The 5,735-nt window shown below is 39.6% G+C and overlaps 1 non-coding gene across 1 annotated transcript; it reads left to right on the forward strand.

The window, feature by feature from the left end:
• Positions 1 to 518: 518 nt before the first annotated feature.
• Positions 519 to 625, forward strand: LOC145573526 (small nucleolar RNA R71). Its single transcript, XR_014097524.1, has one exon. It is a non-coding gene; the product is annotated as a small nucleolar RNA R71 (small nucleolar RNA).
• Positions 626 to 5,735: the final 5,110 nt, after the last annotated feature.

Consider the following 5,735-nt stretch of genomic DNA (forward strand, 5'->3'; position numbering starts at 1 on the left):
CTTATTGTGGTTGTTGTGGAGGTGGAGGGTTTTGAACATTGGTGCTACGGTAAGATAAATAGGGATGGTTCCGATAGCCAGGATTGGAGGTGTTGGAGTATGGGTTATTTTGCTTGTAAGTTTGGAAAGCATTCACTTGCTCCATTGAACTCCTGCAATCTTGTTCATAATGACCTACACTTCCACAATTTTCACAGAAAGCATCATTAGCATTATTAGAAACAGCAGAAACATTAGCAACAGAATTAGGAATATTAGTACTAAGGTTATCTAATTTCTGGCAAATAGATGTGAGCTAGGCTTGCATAAGGGTTACTGAATCAACATGGTGCTTGCCCTTATTTGCATAGCCTCTAGTATTCCCATATTGGGAATTATGTATCGCCATATCTTCGATAACCTGACCTGCATCATCAACATTAAGATTCATAAATCTACCGCTAGCTGCGGAGTCTAAAATTGTCCTTGATGCATTCCCTAATCCATTGTAGAAGGCTTGAATTAACTGCCACTTTGCCAAGTTATGGTGGGGACACTCCCTCTGCAGATCCTTGAATCTTTCCCAAGCCTCATATAATGCTTCATCTGGCTCCTGGGCAAAATTCTGAATGGCACTTCTCAGTAAAGCTGTTTTCTCTGCAGGGTAATATTTATTATAAAAATTCAAAGCAAGTGTCTCCCAGTTAGTAATACCAAGTGCAGTTCTATTCAAACCATTAAACCACAATTTAGCTTTTCCACATAAAGAAAAGGGAAAAAGAATCTCCCTGATTTGGTCCTGCGTTACCCCATTCTGCCTAATAGTGTTGCAGTATTGACAGAAATCCGCAATGTGAAGATTAGGATCTTCACCCTTAGCTCCACTGAACTGCTTTCTTTCTATCATCGTTATAAACTGGGGCTTGATCTCAAACTGGACTCCCTCGAGATCAGGTGTAGGAGAAAGATGTGGAAAATCCGTCAGGGACGGCTGCGAATAATCGCTAAGCTTGCGAGGTGGAGGTGGTGGTGGTGTACCCATCTCTAGTTCTGAATAAGAAGAGTGCTCCGAATCACTAGAATTAGGTATTGGATTTCTAGGAATTTCGTTACTCCCAGAACCTGCCAGGATCTGCCTATAAAAATTCTTCTGTCTATGGAAAGAGCGCTCGATCCCAGGATCGAATGGAATGTAACCAGATCTGGAACACCTGGGCATAAACAAAGAACTAAAAAGACAGATATTAGAACTACCTCAAAGAACTAATGTCCTTTGAGGCAAAAGGAAAATAATCTAGACTACAAAAACAATTAGAAATAAAAATAAAACCGTTTTCCCCGGCAACGGCGCCAAAATTTTGACAGGGTAAAGTCGTATCCCCTAATCAAAAGTAATTCCTAAAACCACTAACTAAATATAGATAGGGAAGTAGGGTCGAATCCACAGGGAAACAAGTCTTTCTATTCCTAACTAATTATTATAATCTAAATTATCAAGGTAACCAATATTGTTATTGTAAAAAGGAATTAAACTACGGAGATCAAGTTCAGGGAGAAAAACAATAATAAGAAGGCCTAGGGTCACAGGTTCACCAATAATTAATATTCCGGGATAAAACATAATAATCAATAATTAACATTGCACAAATAACATGATTAACAGGCTCTCGCAATTTATTAATCAACATAGATCTAACAGGCTCTCGCAATTTACTAGATCTAAGTTCCTATTGAAAATAGCCTTTAATATCAAATTAACATCTGCTCGATTCATCAATTCAATATTGCTCTACTTTTACAATCAAATCACATCTGCTCGATTCATAATCTAATTGCAAAGAATTAAAACAATTCAACACGAAATTATTATGCAATATCAAATATCAATAATAACAAATTATCCCTTCATATTAATTATGGATCCCCATAAACCTAGAATTAAACTACTCAGACATAATTAAATCTAAACTAAACGAAACAATAAAAGTAGTCATGATAGAGTAAAGAAATAAAATAAATAACTGAGATTAAAAGAGAAGAACTCGTTACCAAAGTTAAAAGGAACAAGAGTTATAGAGAGAGAAAATAATACTAAGAGTTTAAGAGAAGAGAGAAAGAGAAAAGTTAGAAAGAGAAAAAAGAGAGTAAGGGAAGGGAGAAAAGAATTCCCCCCTAAATTCGCTTAACAAAAGCGTATTTATACTAAGCTAGAAAATCCTAAGTTAAAACAAATTAAACGACGCTTAAAACGTCCTCCAGAAACACGCGCCCGATCGGGCGAGGCACCGCCCGATCGGGCGCGCCTTTTTGATCGGACGAAGGGCTGCTGCGATATAAGTCTTCTTTGCCCGATCGGGCGGATCATCGGGCGGACACCTTTGGGCCGCTTGGACTCCTCGTTGGGGCTCGCAACTTGGCCCAAACCAAATATCCTCTTTTGCGGCTTAAATCATTCGGTCCAAATGCCTCGTCTTCACACAAGTCGAGCCCTTATTCACCGGCTTGATTACTCTAACCGATCTTGGGCTATGAAAGATGGTCGTGCTCCTCCAATGCTCGTAGTTGCTCCATAAAATCCCGGGAAAATGTTCCAAAGGTGCAATTCCCTACAAAACTCAACCAAAACTACGAAAACACTAGAAAACACATATTAGTAATAAAAGTGGCTCTCAAAAGCCAAAAACACTACTAATTATGACCAAGGGACGGGGGTAAAATACTATATAAAATGGACATATCAGGAATGTAATTAGCTGCCGTGAAGCCAACAGCTATGGGATGACAACGGTCATCCAAGCCAAATTCCGTAGAAGGGTTACTCCAAACACAGCAGGTCGGCCAGAAGCGCATCAAGAAAGAGCAGGCATAGCAGCTAATGGTCGTCGACCAACCAAAAGAGTTAAGGCCGCAGCCGGCTGGCGATCATACGGACATAGTGCTTGATCTAGAGCAACCTGATCGAACGATCAAGGTGGGAACTATAGCCATGGGCTTGCTAGGAGACGACCTGATAAAGCTGTTTAGAGAATTCAAGGATGTTTTTGCATTTGAGGTTCATGAGATGCCGGGCATAGATCAAAATTTGGCCGTCCACAAGTTGGCGGTAAATCCAATGATGAAGCTTGTTCGACAAAAAAAAAGAGAAATCCTGGAGAAGAAAGGAATTAGGCGGCCGCAGCAGAAGTTAAAAAGTTGCTGGATGTCGGTTTCATTCGGCAATGTTACTACCCTAATTGGGTAGCAAATGTAGTTCTGGTAAAAAAGCCGAATGGGACATGGAGAATGTGCGTGGATTACACTGACCTCAACAAGCGTGTCCTAAGGATAGCTTTCCCTTGCCTAAAATTGACCGACTGGTCGTATCAACGGCCGGACACGCCTTGATGAGCTTTATGGACGCATATTCCGGATTCCACCAGATCCCCTTGTGGAAAGAAGACCAAGAGAAAACCGCGTTTGTGACCGAGCAGGGTCTGTACTGCTACAAAGAAATTCCATTCAGCCTTAAGAATGCCCCAGCTACTTTTCAGAGACTTGTTAACACTGTGCTTAGAGATCAAATCGGCCGGAACATGGAAGCGTACATTGATGACATGATTGTTAAATCAAAGCTGACGGCCGACCATCTTAATAATCTTCGAGAAACGTTCACCGAACTCAGGCGGCATAAGATGATGTTAAATCCAAAGAAGTGTGTCTTTGGTGTTAAGTCCGACAAGTTTCTCGGATTTCTGACTGATTAACGCGGCATTGAGGCCAATCTTGAAAAAATCCAAGCGATCCTAGATATGAAGTCGCCGAGGACAATCAAAGAAGTGCAAAGACTGACCGGCTGCTTAGCGGCGCTCGGCCGATTTCTGTCAAGGTCAGGGGATAAGTGTCGATATTTTTTTTCAAACAATCAAGAAAAAATCTATGTTTGAGTTGACCAAAGAGGCCGAGGAAGCCTTTGTATAATCATTGAACCATTTTCATACACTTCCTCGACTCGCCAGCCCGCTCAAAGATGAGAAGCTATACATGTACCTTGCTATTTCAGATCATTCTTTAAGTGTCGTCCTCGTGTAGACAGGGACGACCATCAGATCCTGTGTATTTCATCAGCCAGGTCTTGCACAATGCCGAGCTGAGGTATCCACCCATTGAAAAATTTGGGCTGGCATTGTTCATGCCATCAAAAAAGCTAAGGCCATACTTTCTTGATCATTCAATAGTGGTCTATACGAACTAACAGTTGAAGAAGCCGTTTACAACATTGGAGGCTAGTGGCCGAATGCTTAAGTGGGCTTTGGAATTAAGGGGTTTTGATATAACGTTCGAGCCCAGGAAAGCAATCAAGGGACAAGCCTTTGTAGATTTTCTAGCTGAAATGACACAGCCAGATTTACAGCCGGTAAGGGATCAGATTTGGAAGGTTTTTATGGATGGAAGTGCTACAGCAACCTAATGTTGTGCTGGTATCATTTTGTCAGTATCCTGAGGGAGATAAGTTTGAATATGCAATGAGATTTCAGTTTCAAGCCTCTAATAATGAGGCCAAGTATGAAGCCCTTCTAGCCGGCCTTAGAATGTGTAAGGCGGCCGGGGCAACAAAAATTGATGCTTGTTCGGACTCCCAACCGATAGTCAGCTAGGTTAATGGTGACTACGAGGCCAGGGAGCCGGTCATGATGAAATATCTTCAGATGGTGAAAGATGAGGCCGACGGTCTAGAACATTTCACCTTACAACAAGTTCCTCGCTCAGAAAATCATCAAGCAGACGCACTTTCCAAGTTAGCATCCTCTGCATCATGTGATACTCCCAGATCAGTATTTTGGGAAGTAAAAGAAAAGAGGAGTATTGATGCCGAGCCCATACAGATCATAGATAAAAGCTCCACTTGGATGGATGTAGAGACCAAATTTTGATCCTAATTTTGCAATTATCACTATTATTATCTTCTATTATTATAGTTATTGTTTTTGCAAATAATTACTATTATTTTGCCAAATATTATAACTTAATGACGTTTTTTTTTAAAAAAAAAACGAAGAAAACAAGTAATAATAATGATTTTTATTCATAATTTCCAAAATACATGTTACAATTTGTACTTCTAAACTACTAAATTACAAAATGTTGAAATACAGCTAACATCACATGCATTTTTACCTTGCTCCACTGAAGTAATTTTCGGGCCTTACTTGTGGATTAGCAAGTAAATTAATGCAGCCATTAGGAGGACCACTAGCCCCACAATATACATGAAGTACACCCGTATCATCCTCATATCTTCCTCAAAAGTAAAGACAGGCTGATCTTCTTGGTTATCTTGAGACATGGTGGCCGAAATTAATGGTGATTTTTGTTTGTTTTTTTCGGGTAAGGAGGGAGATGGAAGAAGATAAGATTTAAGTGGTGAGTGGAGATTTTGGATAAGGGTAATTTTCTTTTTATAGTAAAAGTGTGTATTTTATATCGTATTTTTATACGTATATGTATAATAATTGTATAGTATAAAAGTACAATATTTTCTATCTCGTCAGGAGAGTATGTCATTTTCATTATAAACATGTATTGTTTAACCCTTTTAAAGTATAATAATTATATTTGTATATTCACTTAGAGTATTAGAGTATTCTATTTTGTCTAGAGATTTTTACGATTTGTACAATACCCCATTATTTGGTCCATTACCTATAAAAAGCCCACTAGTCCAAAGACTTGTACCCGACTGAGGTAGGAAAATGACAAACATTCCTCTTCCTGCAATA

The sequence above is a fragment of the Chenopodium album genome, chromosome 12 (assembly GCF_948465745.1).
Source record: "Chenopodium album chromosome 12, dcCheAlbu1.1, whole genome shotgun sequence".
Lineage (NCBI taxonomy): Eukaryota > Viridiplantae > Streptophyta > Magnoliopsida > Caryophyllales > Amaranthaceae > Chenopodium > Chenopodium album.